This window comes from Pan troglodytes, chromosome 1, assembly GCF_028858775.2.
Source record: "Pan troglodytes isolate AG18354 chromosome 1, NHGRI_mPanTro3-v2.0_pri, whole genome shotgun sequence".
Taxonomy (NCBI): domain Eukaryota; kingdom Metazoa; phylum Chordata; class Mammalia; order Primates; family Hominidae; genus Pan; species Pan troglodytes.
In genome coordinates, this window is record NC_072398.2 from 120,897,207 (window position 1) to 120,912,738 (window position 15,532).

General features: G+C 45.5%; 1 long non-coding RNA gene across 2 annotated transcripts in view; it reads left to right on the forward strand.

Moving 5' to 3' along the window:
- LOC104002403 (uncharacterized) overlaps positions 1–10,334 on the forward strand; it is a 52,825-nt gene extending 42,491 nt beyond the window's left edge. For both annotated transcript variants that reach the window (XR_010152870.1, XR_008548381.2), the window contains 2 exons: positions 4,263–4,383; positions 8,195–10,334. This is a non-coding gene — a long non-coding RNA (uncharacterized LOC104002403). The remainder of the gene's footprint in view (positions 1–4,262; positions 4,384–8,194) is intronic.
- Positions 10,335–15,532: the final 5,198 nt, after the last annotated feature.

Below are 15,532 nucleotides of genomic sequence, written 5' to 3' on the forward strand. Positions count from 1 at the left end.
CATGATATTGGCAGTTTCACAAAGAAAATACAGAAAAAAAAATTGGCTTTTGAAAAATTATTACTCTCATAAATTAATTTGGCCATGTAGGTCTATTGGCCAGCCAAGGTCAGACGACCCTAAGCATCAACAGTAAACCTCTTGGTCTTCTGATTGCTTTATCACTTTTTTTTTCTGTAAAACAAAACAAAACTGGGAAATGTTACAGAATCAGAGTATTAAAAAATATACAAGTGTATATGCTTCCCAGACACATATGGATACATTTTTCCTCCACATTTTCACCATGGCAATATAAAGTAGTGAGTGTGAATGACACAGCATGAAACTGGTTACTGAATCAGCTATGAGTTCAGATGGCCTCAACATACATACTTAAGAAATGTTGCATGTTTAAATAACTGAGAGTGTGCTAAATCTCATCCAAAAAAAAGGAGGAGAGGGGCTGGGGAACTCAGGCCACAGTCATGAAAGGATGAATACAATTTCTAGGTTTAATAGGTTCACCATATCGAAGTCTTTGATAATCCAATATGGAATATCAATTATTTTGCAAAAGGTAGAGAAAGCAGTTCTCAACTTTTGCAAATGAAATACAATGGAAAAACACGGTTGTATATATTCCAAATAAATAGTCTTGATTTCATCACTAACAAAACAACAGGAAGGGTACTCGTGAGCATCTCACAGTTAAGTCAGAAATGATCATTCACACAGGTCTGATTTCAGAAGTACAACAGCAAGATGCAGCACCATAGACACATCGGTTTCGGCTGTTAAAAGATGGATCATTTTAAAAACTGCGTTTTCCTTACTTAATTTTTGGTCAGTGAAGCTAGCAGTTGTTTGCTGAACTGTGGAAGAACTGCAAGGTCACACACATTATTCATGATAAAGCAACTGAGCTGACAAGTCTGTGCTTAATTCAGAATAACCATTAGCGGGAGGCTGAGGCAGGAGAATGGCGTTAACCCGGGAGGCAGAGCTTGCAGTGAGCTGAGATTGCGCCACTGCACTCCAGCCTGGGCGACAGAGAGGAAAAAAAAAAAAATAGAATAACCAGTAGGAGAGAGAGAAAACACAAGGAGTTAACGACCATCGCCGGTGCTCTCTCAAAGGAAGAGGGGTTAACAGATGAATTTACAAAGGTGTGCAGATCTATACAGAACAGTGAATGCCATGTGTAAATCCTCATGAAACTCCAGAAACGGGAACACCACACAATGTATATACTTTGATTTACACATTCCGTTACAAAGGAAAAAAAGACACCATTACAACTTTGTAACTGTGTTAACTGCAATATAAACCAAGTCCAGAGTTTGGCAGGTAACTAAAAGAGGGTTATCACCTAGGTTATATGGCGAAAGTGTTGATGTATATTACATATAGTAGCATAATTAATAAAAAAGTATTATTTAAATTAGATCACAGTGCTGCATTATGTGCATAACAGTGTTTGATATAGTATTGGTGGGCTGGGACCTGCAACACTAAGGACTTAACTGTCAACACTGGGAAGTCATAATCAAGAGGAAACACAGAGTTCCATGTTTTCTTTTGGTGGCAAAAAAAATCCTGAAGATTAAAGAAAAGTACTTCTCTACAGAAACATAAAAATCAGTTGCAACATCTGGGCAGCTGTGATCCACCAGAAAGAAACGAGTCCCAACCTGAATTAAAGGGAAAGAGAAATCACATGGAATTTAATCCAATCTCATCTAGAAAAGCTTCCCATTGGTCCGGCGCGGTGGCTCACGCCTTTAATCCCAGCAGTTTCGGAGGCCGAGGTGGGCGGATCACGAGGTCAGGAAATCGAGACCATCCTGGCTAACAAGGTGAAACCCTGTCTCTACTAAAAATACAAAAAATTAGCTGGGCGTGGTGGCGGGCGCCTGTAGTCCCAGCTACTCAGGAGACTGAGGCAGGAGAATGGCGTGAACTCGGGGAGCGGAGCTTGCAGTGAGCCGAGATCACACCACTGCACTCCAGCCTGGGAGACAGAGCGAGACTCTGTATAAAAAAAAAAAAAAAAGAAAAAGAAAAAAAAAGAAAAGCTTCCCATTTAGGTCACTTGTACGTAACTCCAATTCCTTCTCCAGGAGCCCTTCTAGGAGAGGTGCAAGGCCCCCCACACAGTGGAATGAGTGGAACCTGCGTCAGTAGCCCTTGGCCGGGGCAGTCCTGGCGTGGTGCAGGACTCGGAGCTGGGCACAGAAGGCGTCCACCTGGTTCTCACTCTACAGAGCCCACTACCTGATGCTGTCCCTCAGGCAGGAGCCTCCTTCAACACAACGGCCCCTCCCAGAAGTCTCTGTGGTAGTAACTGCTGTGGCCAGCAAGCACCAGACACATTGAATGCCTCTGCAAAACAAAACAAAACTCCATTCTTGGGAAAGGCCTCTGGCACATTCCTTCTTAAAAACTCCCAAGATTGAGACCTGCCACAATCGTTTTGGCCATGGTTTCTCCAACCACCAGTGATATGGGTTTGGTTCATTTTAGTTTCAGATAGCTGGCTTCACCAAAGAACTCTTGAAAGAATACTGATTAGAGAGGAGCAGGGAAGTAGGAGCTTGTGGTATATTATAAAGCTGGGAAAAATCTATGATGCAAACCCTTTCCACATAGCACTAGATAAAGGTAAAAGACAATTATAATAGAATAAAAATAACTGTCTATGTGTATATCATTTAAGAAAAAAAGAGTGACTGTCTCTTTCTCTTAAATGTGTCCGAGGGCCAACAGCAAGTAATCGTAGATGTCGTGGTGTTGATGTGTTCACGGTTGGTTTCCAAAGCATCTTTAAATATTGCTACAGTTCCCCGTTTCCCCCTCCCCCCTGCCTTGTGTGAGTATGTGAGATACTGAATGACACATGAACTGCCACTTCTCCCAGCAGGAGAAATGAAAGCAAAAGCACCACACCTCTTAGTGGTGTTCAGGTGATCTGTCAGACTAATGGATACATATGCTGGTTTGGAAGCTGAAAGAACACCTGACGTTTGGGAAGGAATTCCAAGACTAAGGTGAATGGCACTTAAGCAAAATATTCTTTCACAAATAGGCTTGTGCTTAAATTATCTACTGCTCTTGGAGAAGGGAATAAGAATAAGAGAGGGTGCCTCCTGCCCCTTAGCTTGTTAAGGACGCGGACAACCTCATTCTGCAATGAATTCACTACAAACAGCCACATACACATCGATACTTTTTGTTTTTGTTCTCAACAATCAAAATACAAAGTTAAACACAATTGAGCCATTGTTTTGGTTATGCATAATGTGCATGCCTCCAAAAACAGAAGAAAAATAGGAAGAAGTACCCTCACTAAAGGTTCCCTGACAAGTCTTTCGGCAGATCCAATGAAGGGAGACTCAGGAAAATCACAATTAGAAAGCCACCCAATGAGGTATTTATGCAAAAAGAGTGGTTCCGGAATTAAGAACACACTTTTATATTTCTCTATTTCTCAAAGAGATCAGAAAAGTAAATCACATAAATTGCATTTTATTATTTTTTAAAAGAGCCTCTGCCTCTTTAGAAAAATGAAATGAGGGGAGACAGCCCACAGTGGGGATTTAAATTGGAAGAAGTCCTCGGCCAGAAACAGTCCCGAATGTTTAACCTCTGCCTTTCAGGAGAGAGGTCTGAATTTTATCATGTGGGGGGTGGGATGAAGGTGGGGGACTGAGCTGGAGGTCTTTAGGCTTGGTCAGGTGACAACACAAATCAAGGTGTCGCTCAGGCTCCACAGCTGTGGATGGCTTTCAGGGTGTCAGATGTCTGGGAAGATGGAGGGAACATAGCACTGCAAAGATACTTTATTCCCATCTACACCCTGAACAAATATGCTGGAAGTATTCAGTTTCAGGTCATGAATTCGACCTGCTGTAGAGGAGTAGGTTTTTTCAGGTTCTGTCATCAGCAACCCACCAATGCCCCATCTTTAATAGGTGAGGTTCCAATAAAGGTTCTGTCTGCTCCCTTCCAGCCCTGACAGCCCAGCCTATAAGCTGACACCCAGAGAAGGTAAAGAACTTGCTGTCCCTGCACAGTGAGGCAATGGTGTGAGTACTTGAACTTCTGCATCTTAAATCAGTTACTGCTTCTCTGCTTTACCCTGGAGTGTTTCCTTTACAGCTCAATAAATATTTCATCAGTGGTGACTCAATATAATCACCATCCCCCATGCCATCCCAGGCAGCTTACAACCTAGAGACTGTCACTGCTCTTTGACATATTCTGTCACTTTGCCTCCCCAGGTCACCATCCTCTCACTCGCCTCTGACTTTTCGCACAGGAGAGAGCTGGTCGAATAGTACAGTTCCCCGATGTGAATGGGGAGAAGCTGGGGAAAGGAAGAATGATCTTCAGGCAGTAAGGGTAAGAGGAGCCACTTTTCCCATCTGAGTAAATACCGAGAGAAGATGAATGTGAGGCTCTTGGAGATTAGCTGTCTGCTGGGAGAGAAACACCTTCATTGATTAAATACAAAATCTGTTCTGGAAAACGTGGTCGTTGGAATAGTTCTTAGCAGATCCTTGCACTGGGCTTGTAAAAGCTAAACAGCCTTCTGCTCCCAACCTATCCCTCCCACTTGGGGGATTTGGAGAAAGGGCTAGGGAGAGAGAGAGGAAGAAGTGGTGCCCAGGATGCCACAGGGAGAGGAGAATGAGCTAAAGGTAGAGAGTGTGAGGATATGGTCAGAGGGTTATGCCCCTGACAGTCTTGGGCTGGCAAATGCAAGGGCCTTTGGGGGACAGTGCAGGGGCTGACGAGGCAGGCTTGAGGATGCTCTGGTCACATGGATACTAGGGCCAGAGTCCTCTTGGCTCAGGCACTGTGTAAGGAAAGAAATGTAACTTCCTTATTGCCTGTCCACTCTCCCTCAAAACAAACACTCTTTTCTGTTTAAATAGTAGGAGACCACCCTCTCGGCAGGAGATAGCTAAAAAAGAAAAAATAAATATATAATAGGAGACAATATCTTGAGAAGGTGGAAATGAGACCCTGCCCCGCCCCGGGGGAAAGTGATAGGAAAGCTCAGCTAGAAAGCTCCCGAGAGAAAGTGATAGAAAACAGCCTGGACCAGGGCCAGAGAGGAGCAGGAGGAGAGAAGATCCATCAGTGTTCGTGTCCTAGTGGGAAAGGAGGAATGTACTGACAGCTGGGATGTGATGGCAGACTGGTCTAAGGGTAGGGCCTGCGGGGAGAAGCTGCTAGCAGAGGGCATATGGGGTGAAGGGAATAGGGGGAGCAGAGCTTCAGGTAAAGGAGGAAGAGGTACTGTTTCTCCATTTCCCTCTGGGCTTTTGCTATTTAATTGAGTAATTCCTGGCCCCAGGGCAACTCTGAGAATTTCTCTGGCTTGCAGTAGAGGTGTCACTTTATTACCTTCAGATTCTGTTTGGAGTTTTTCCTTCTGAATTTCCTCAAATGGCCCAGCTTTGCCTTGCCATTTTGGTGGGTTTTATTTTCTCTGCCATCTAATGTCCCAGGGGTCTCCAGACAAGCACACCTTTCTGAAAGCCTCTGGGGGGTGCCTTTCTCTGAAAGCCTGGGCCAGGCCTGGGAAGACTCACCCACAGGCTGAGATTTGAGACCTTGTCCCCCACCCCTATGACCTTCCTAAAACACAAAACTCCCAGGCAGTGTCTGAAATGCCTCGACATGAAGGGAGCTAATAGTAATTTCTCAGAAGAACATAGGCTCTTCTTTAGTCCTTGGATTTAAAGCGCAGATTCCAAGGAGGATAAATTGTCTTGCCAGGCTGGGTAAATCTGTTGTCAGGCAGCTTTTCTCCACTAAAAAAGAGATTAATCTGATTACACCTATAGTCACCTGGAACTGTTCCATCTCTGAAATCTTTTTTTTTTTTTTTTACAACTTCTTGTCCAACAGACACCTCTAAAATCTTAATTTTAAATATACCACCCTCAGGATATAAATCTGTTCATTCAGCTTTTCCCCAAACCTGTCATTCTTCCTCAAGACCTTCAGCCCTAGACCTCTCTGAGTCTACCAGTCCCTCCTGATGTCCCTTCCTTTCCTGCCTGGATCCCTACTCCATGGTTGACCATTTGACCTAACCTTCACCAGCCCCTTGTATTCTGACTCTGTGTTAGTTTTCTGGGGCTGCCATAACAAAGTACCACAAGTTCAAGGGCTTAAAACAATGGGAAATGTATTCTCTCATAGTTCCAGAGGCCAAAAGTCCAAAATGAAGGTGTTGGTGGGGCCGTGCTCTCTGTGACGGCACTGGGGGAGAACTCTTCCTTACCTGTTCCCGCTGCTGGTGGCTCCTGGCCTTCCTTGGCTTGTGGCAGCACAGCTCCAATCTCTGCTTCCTTCTTCACATGGCCTTCCTCCCTGTGTGTCTGTGTCCTTTCCTGTCTCTTATAATGACACCTATCATTGGATTTAGGACCCACCCTAATTCAGTATGATCTCATTTCACATCTGCAAAGACCCTGTTTCCAAATGAGGTCACATTTCAAGGTTCTGGGTAGACATGAATTTTGGGGAGACATTATTCAACCCACTGTAGCCCCGTTTTTCCTTCTATTGCGTTCCAAATTCCCCAAGCTTAGCTCAGGCCCACAGTTGGGCATCTATCTCCCTTTTGGCCTTGGGGCAGCTGAGCTCTGTTCTTGGCTCCTCCTGCTCTTTGCTGGTTTCAGTGCTTCTCAGCAAGAGTGCCTCCTACAGCCTCTTCTTTCTTTTCCCTCGGGAAGTAGCACCCCAGAGATGGCTGAGGTCTGGGGCAGGAACTCCTCCAAATTCAAACCTTAAGGCCAGGCACAGTGGCTCATACCTATAATCCCAGCAATTTGGGAGGCCGAGGCAGGAGGATCCCTTGAGCCCAGGAGTTTGAGACCAGCCTGGGTGACATGGTGAAACCCCATCTCTACAAAGAATACAAAAATTAGCTGGGCATGGTGGCTAATTTTTGTATTCTTGGTGCACCTGTGGTCCCAGCTAGTCAGGAGGCTGAGGTGTGAGGATTGCTTGAGCCAGGAGGCAGAGGTTGCAGTGAGCCAAGATCGTGTCACTGCACCCCAGCCTGGGCAACAGAGTGAGACCCTGTCTCAAAAAAAAAAAAAATCCCATCTTAAGACCCCTACAGATGTACCATTAGTTTCACCTTTTCCCCCCTTTCCCATCCCATTGAAGGCCATGTGTTTCTTCTCTTCTTGGAGGCTATTCAGGCCCTCACAGCACTTGCCTGGTATACAGCAAATTATCCTGACTGTGTTTATCTGCTTCCATATGCACCCTACTCTTAAGACTCTCATACCACTCTGCTGCTTAAAACCATTCATTCATTCACTCTTTCATTCATTCATGTGTTTGTTGCATATATATTGAGTGTCTGCTATGTTAGTACTCTGGCCTCATCTCCCACAACCAATGAGATCATTGACTTTTCAGAACTTACAGCATAGAAAATTTTCCATGGCGGTCCTATAGGATTTCCATTCTAAAGTTTACATTCTTTAGGTTGGTGGATAACCCCCTTAACCTGGCCCTAACCTACCTCTGACTTCTGTCTCCCATTGCTCCCATCTCTAGCCCAGCCAAACTATTACTCAAGCCAGGCTCTTACACTTCTGTGCTGTGGTGCTTTCAGTCTAGTTGAAATGTCTCTGCCTTTTGCCTGCCTGGAAAATCCCTAGTTGTCTTCAATATTTAGTTCCAATGTTACCACCTCCTAGGAGCCTTCCTTGACAATCCTGTCCTGGACTCTGTCTTTTTTGCCACATAAATCTCTTATTGTGTGAATCATGCTGCCTTGCAATGATTTGTTTACATGTCTGTCTCTCTTTTCCCTTGAAGTTAAGGACAATAATTTATTCATTTTATATTCTCTATATCTGGCATAATGTAGATGTTTAATAAAGTTTAGGTGCTTAATAAAAGAAGTGGTGGAAGACCTCAATTCATCTGAGAGCAGAATCTGCCTAGAAGAGTTGGAACTTCTCCAGCCTGCTCCATCCTCTGTACCTGACCTGTGTGTTCTGGGCTCCCCACGGCCAAGGAGCATCAATGGGCTAACGGAGTGTAATGGGCTGAATTGTGTTGGCCCCAAACTCAAATTTTGAAGTCCCACCCCTCCTTCATTCTATGGCCTTGTTTGGAAATGGGGTTGTTGCGATGTAATTAGTTGACATAAGGTCTTATTATATTTGGGTAGGCCCCTACTCCAGTATGATTGGTGTCCTTATAAAAAGGAGAAATTGGACACAGACACCCTACCAAGAAGAACACTATGTGAAGATGAAGGCAGAGGTCAGGGTGATGCCTCTACTTGCTGAGAAACTCCTACAGTTGCCAGCCCACCACTAGAAGCAAAGGAAGAAGCACAGCCCTCAGAAGGAACCAACCCTGCTAATGCCTTGGTCTTGGACTTGCAGCCTCCAGAACAGTAAGCCAATACATTCCTGTGGTTTAAGCCACTGACTGTGGCACTTTATTACAGCAGCACTAGGAAACTCATACAGGAGGTGACAGTGCTCAGATGAAACAGGACCTTCCACTTCCATGGCAAAGCCCTCATCTTTCGTGCCCATGCGCCATTTGATCTGCACACAAATCACTGAGCAGGTTCCTCAGCTATTATTATCCCCACCTTTCAGATGGAAAGAACTGAAGCTCAAGAGGGCCAAAGAAATTGGGCTATGGCTTTCTTTATTTTCTTTTTCATGGGCAGAAGTAGATTTCAGTTTTGGTCCCTTTCCACTACCATATCAGGTTGCCTTAAGGCAACTTTGAAAAGTCTAAAATATTAAACAGTTTGTGAAGTTATTATCATTATTCATAAAGGACAGCGCGAGGTTAGTCTTACCCTAGAGAGCCCCATTGTTGGCCCAAAGCATCTTGCCAGGAGCCCTATAGGACCATGTTTTCAAGGCCCCCAAAGAGCACAGGGCTGTTGGTCCATCCCAGCTCCTGGAATGGCTCATTGTACCCACCCTGCCTCCAGCTGAGGACCCAGGGAGAAGCACTGACCCCTGATCTTGCTATCCCTTCCATTACACTCTTGCCAGAGGAGCTTTTTTTTAGGGGTGGCCGCTTCCCTCTCCTCAAGAGAATTCTGGGGACCAACCAGCTCAGGCCTGCTGTTGGCCTCAGGGTCACATCTCACCCAGACACCCCCACCATTCCCTCAGGTCTAGGGATGCTGCTCCCCTACCATGGGATCTTCTTTTTATTTTTATTTGTTTATATTTTCCTTATGCCTAACACAGTGTAAAGGGATTTCTTTTCTTTTTTGTTTTTGTTTTTTTTTTTGAGATGGAGTCTCGCTCTGTCACCCAGGCTGGAGTGCAGTGCAGTGGCGCTATCTCGGCTCACTGCAACCTCCACCTCCTGGGTTCAAGTGATTCTCCTGCCTCAGCCTCCCAGGAGCTGGGATTACAGGTGTGCCACCACATTTGGCTAATTTTTTTACTTTTAGTAGAGATGGGGTTTCACCATGTTGGCCAGGCCAATCTCGATCTCCTGACCTCAGGTGATCCACCCGCCTCAGCCTCCCAGAATGTTGGGATTACAGGCATGAGCCACCGCTCCCAGCCAGGATCTTCTTTTTAAAGCTACCACCACCCACTCTCATTCCCCAGGACTCTCCTCACCCCTCCGGCTGCAAAGGCAGCTGGTGTCCCTACTGGCTCCTTCCTTTCTGCCCCTAAAGACAGGCACACAGGTGATTTTCCTTTTAAGTGTTTTTCTGTGGATCACTGCGGGGAAATTGACAGGGGCTGATAAAAGGAATAATCTTTGATATTCTTTCAGTTGGATTGCTGATTTTCTTGCTGGGCTGACAAGAGCAATCTTCCCTACTTGGAATCTTGGTTTTATTCCTTAGCATGGGCCTTATCAAACCCACTTTTTAATGAAGGGAGAATGAAGAAGCCATTGAAGCAGACCTCTAGCTGCCAGTCAGGTCTGCTCTGAAGGCTGCCTATCTGTGGGGGAATGTGACTTCTGGGGCTTTCCAGATTGAGTAATGCTCACCCCACATGTCTGAAATTCTCCAAACACTATTCCGGCCCTGCTGTGATTCTTAGAGCAGAGGTTCTTTGCCTTTTTAGTGTAATGGATCCCTCAGCAACTTAGTGAGCCCTTCTCAGAAAAAAGTTTCTAATGCAGAAAGTAAAACACATGGGATAATAAGGGAAGTCATGTCCTTTGAAATCCTTATCAAAAATATTTTTCAAATTTTGTGATATAATAAGTTTGGTTGCTATTATATAGTATAATATAACTTCATATCTAATAGCTATTGTTATTTTGAAGTAGTTGTGAATATATATGCTATTTTGAGATGTCTAAAACAACTGTAATGTGTTACAAAAATATCCATGATTTCTATCAGTGACAAAGTCAAAAGTATCGTGAATACTTCTGTGATTTGCAAGCTACATCCAAAATGGAAGGAAATCCTAATGTTTGGTTAGTGATTGATAAAAATAAAGATGTGGGCGGGCGCGGTGGCTCACGCCTGTAATCCCAGCACTTTGGGAAGCCAAGGCGGGCGGATCACGAAGTCAGGAGATCAAGATCATCCTGGCCAACATGGTGAAACGCCGTCTCTACTAAAAATACAAAAATTAGCTGGGCATGGTGGCATGTGTCTGTAGTCCCAGCTACTTGGGAGGCTGAGACAGGAGAATCACTTGAACCCAGGAGGCGGAGGTTGCTGTGAGCCGAGATCACACCGCTGCACTCCAGCCTGACGACAGAGCGAGACTCCGTCTCAAAAATAAAAATAAAAATAAAAAAATAAAGACGTAATACTATTTTTCCCCCATTGAGCTCATGGACCCAGATTAAGAGCTCCTGCCCTGGATCTGTGCTTCTCAAACTTCCATGTGCTTCTGAATCATCTGGGCTCTGTTAACATGCAGATTCTGATTCAGGAGGTCTGGAGTAGGCTCAAGGCTCTGCATTCTTGACAAACTCTAGGGATGAGTTTGTCAAGCTGGCTCCTGAGATGGGCACAGTCTGGGACGTATGGTACTGGGTAATGGTCACCACCTGGAACCATGATGGGAATCTGAGAGCAAGGGCATCAGCTGCTGGGGCCTGAGGGTGGGTTGGGGCCTTAAAGTGATTCCGTGAACTTCACAAGCTTTGTGGCAGTCTTGTGGTGACAAGGCCATTCCAGCATATCTCCTGATGAGGATGCAGAGGACACTCTAACCTGGAATACATTCTCTCCACAAAGCTGAAGGGAGCCTGCAATCTTTTTAATGCTCCAATTAGAGCCTGAATACAAGACCTTTCCTTTTGTCTGGTGAAATCAGGCTGGGCCAGTTACATGAGACTTGACTAAAGGCTTAGGAATAACAGAGAAAAAAAAAAATGCAGGCAATAGAATATGACCATAGAACATGACTTCAAGACACCCTGCCCACTCAGCAATAGGCTTTAAAGACAATCTTTTGTCCCTTAGACAGAAGGGCTGGACCTTTAGACGTGAAGCCCAATGAGAGAGGCAGCAGTCATTGTCAGAACATCCCTGAGGGGAGTATGAATCCCTGGGTTGGACGCAGTGAGGCCCAGGTCCCCTTATATGCTGGTTTTGGAGGTCTGGGATTTTATTAAGAGAGATGGCAGGTCTCCCTGGCCCACTGCCCCTTTCCCACTTCCTGATTCCTGCTTTCCTCAAAGTGGTGGATGCTGCCTTTGCACTTAACTTTCCAGGAGGCCACACCTACATGGGGCATTCCCTCTGCTTCCTGAATTCTAGTCTGAGAATCCTCTTTGTCTCCATTATGGGCTCTTTCATCACTATTCACCCTATTGAAGGAGATACTCCTTTTACTCACCCAAACATTGTAGCCTTAAACTCACAGTCATGTTTGAATACAACACATTACATTTAATAACCATGCAAGAAAATCACACACACAGTGCAAGAGGGTCTAATCTGTACCAATCTTGATTTTGCACTTGTAATCTATCCCTCTCTGGAGTTTAGTTGAGAGCATGATCTTTGCAGCCACTCAGATCGGGGTTCTAATTATACCATATACAAGCTGTCTGACCTTAAAGAATTTGATTAGCTCAGTGTGCTAATCTGCAAAATGGGAGTAGTAAAAGTGTCTACCTCATTTGACCATTGTGTGAATTCAATAAAATGATACCTGCAATTAGTTCCCTCTCTGGCACACAATAAGTTCCCAATATTAGTTGTCAATGTACTACCCTCACCTCTCATGGTAATTATTTCAGCATTTAAGAAAATTTATTCTCTCACTGCAAGTACCATGCTTGTCACACAGTAGGTGCTTGATAAATGTTTTGTGAATAAACAAATTAAGCATATTCACAAGACTATTTCTGTCTGGGAAAGCATCCCTTGAGGCTTCTGACTGATGACAGTCACTGTAAGGAGGTCACAGCCCATTTTGATACATGATCAAGATATAACACTTGACTATTTCCCTTGATCTTTGTATCCCTGTGAAATCATCATTAATATCCCCATTTTATCCCAAGGAAACCAAGGCTCATGGAGGCTTAGTGTTGTGCCCAAAGTAACACAGTTAGCAAGTGGCTCCATTGAGTGATGCCTCAGCAGAAGCCCAATGTGCCCTGAAATAGCATATGAAGTCTGTCTGAGATCCGGGGGCATGACTTATGATTCATAAAATAACTGTGTAGCTAGGGAGCTACAGAAAGAGATTAACAGAACCTGGGACTTCAGTCATTTTCAAGAAAGTACAACAGCTAAGCATTAACAATTCATAGAAAAGACCCACTCTAAATGATGCTTTGTAAATGCATAATGAAGAGACTGGGAAGTACCCAAGTCCAAAAAAAGTCGTCAGGACTAAATGTAGCTAAAGAGAGCTGGGGCCCAGTCAGTAGTCCCCAATCTGACTGAAGGAAGCCTAGGGCAACTGAAGATCTCGGTCTGCTAGGCGTCCAGAAAAGGGGCAGTCAAATAATACAACCAGTCAGTGTGTCTCCACTTCCACTGAGAGAGACAAGTGGCTCTGGACCAGACATCGTTAATCACAATTTCCTATCCCCTGACCTAATGTCTCTTTGTTCTGAACTCAGTAAGCAATCTTCTGATTATTAGTTTTCTGGGTAAGCTTGGTACCAAAAAGGGAATACTTGGTAGGAATACTCACCATTTTACATTTACCTTGGGCTCCTTAGTGCTATGGTTTGAGTTTGACCCCACCAAAATGCATGTTGAAACTGATCCCCAATGTGGTGGTGTTGGGAAGTGGGGCCCAGTGACAGGTGGGGACAGATCTCTCATAAATGGTTGGTGGTAGTCAGCGCTTGCTCTCTGTGAGACTGAACTAGTTCTCACAGGAATGCTCCCTTGAGAGTGGGCTTTAATAGAACCAGGACACTCCTTGAAATTTACCTCTTTGCACATGTCCACTTCCCCTTTGATCTTCCACCATGTCTTAATGCAGCAAGAAAGCCCACACAGAAGCCAAGCAGATGCCAGCACCATGCTTCTTGAACCTCCCAGCCTGCAGAACCATGAGCTAAATATACCTCTTTTCTTTATAAATTACTCAGCCTTGGGTATTCTGCTATAGCAACACAAAATGAACCAAGACACTCAGTCTCTTAGAAGTTTAGTGACTGTGAGTCAATCTCTCTTAAGTCATGTCTCCCAGTTTTTTACTGGACTCAGGTTCATCAGTCTCTTAGGGATTTAGTGACTGTAAGTCAATGGTTCTTGAACCTGAACAACTACGAGCATGCTTATAAATCCAATGTCTGGAACTGCAAAGCCAAGCAAGGGCCATCCCCTGGTCCACAGCAACCCTTCAAAGAAGGTGCTTCTACCCTGGGAGACACCTCCCCACTTACCCCACAGATGCCTGTAATGAGATCCCTCCATCCTCCAGCCTCTGGCCACATGCCTGCAGAGCAGAGTGGTGTTCACAGGTCACTTCAGTGGGAGCACAGTGCTTCCTCAGCAGAACTGAGAGCTGACAGGGGTGCAAAAATAACAGGCTTATTGGAAGAGAGCAACATTACAGACACTCAAGCACCCCTAAGGTAGAGGAAAAACAGAAAAGCTCTCATCTTTTTTCCTACCCATGGTCAGACATGTAAGAGCCTCGCTCCTCCCTATAGGAAGAGAAAGAAGCAGAGAGATGACAGGTGGAGTTAGATTTTCAAGGACACAGAAGGATTTGTAAACACTGGAGGCTGTCTCTCACTGAGGGAGAAGTCATCACAGGTGGGGCAGAGTCCTCCAGCTCCACTCAAGGGATGACATTTTCCTTTCATCTCTTTCTCCCCTCTGGGATCCAGGGAGTGATTGAGATAATTTACCATTTAATGTGGGCAGATGGCTTAATTAAGCTAAAGCGGAAGGCATTAACAGTGGCACTGAGTATGAGAATGACTCGGGGGTGGGACCCTGGGAGCCACCTGGCAGATGTGTCCTCCTCTGCCCTGTCTCCTGGACTGGTCCCTAGGCACTAGGGTGCAGGGTGTTCAGTGGGTAATTTGCCTGCTTGGGAATTTAGGCTCCTGGTTCCCCTGCAGCCTCTGCCAGCGCAGCCTGGGAAGGCCCCGGCTCACACATTGGGAAATGCCTCTGGTTTTGTGGCCAGTCTTCAGGTCTAGGGACAGCAGCAGCAACAGAAGCCAGCATTGCTGGACTCTCCCTGAGGCTGGCTGGGTTCTGAGTGATCAGTCATCCATGAGATTGAAGCCAAGTCCCTGCTCTCAGAGAGATCATACTTAGGTGGGGATACCAAATTCCTGGACCTCTGCAGGCTGGGCCGGAGAGATTCTAGCCCTTCTCCTAAAATTTATAGATGAGCAAACTGAGGCCTAGACAAGGGAAGCAACTGGCTCACCATGAGCCACAGAATAGGCATGAGAACTCAGCTCCCCAGCTCCTGAGCTGTAAGTGCAGTACGTGTGTGTGTGTGTGTGTTTTTACATATGTGGGGAGTCAGATAAAGAAAGCACAGCTCCTCTAATCCCCCTTCCCCCTTCCCGCCCCCATTGCTATCTTCCTCAGTCCATGGGTTCCTGTCAAGTCCTTTCCCATCTCTGTATTTATGTCTGAAGAGAGGAGTGGGAGCCCCCAAATAGGTAGTAAGTTTTCAGATTTCACTCATTCCAAGCCTGGAGCTCCACAGCCTTTGGAAACAGGTGTAGGGTGGCCCCACATCATTTCCTGGGTGAATTCTGCTTCCACAGCTCATTAACCATATCCTGTCTGCAGCTGGCAAGTCTGGGAGGAGAAACCCACAGCAAACCACCCTCCTCTCAGTCCCCCTTCCCCGCTCCAAGCACCTTAAAATGATTGCTTTGGCCCAGAGCCAGGGAAGTGATAAAGTTTTCCAAATTATGAGGCAAGGTTTCTTGTCTCATTAGCTTCTTTACTTTGCTATCCAGAAGCCCCCGCACCACCACCACCACCACCACCACAGGGAGCCTGAACCTAATACCCCCAGGAGGATCTGAGTGACTTGGGGCAGGATGCTCACGGTCCTGTCTTCAGGGATGCAACTGTTTGCTTCGAGGAGGG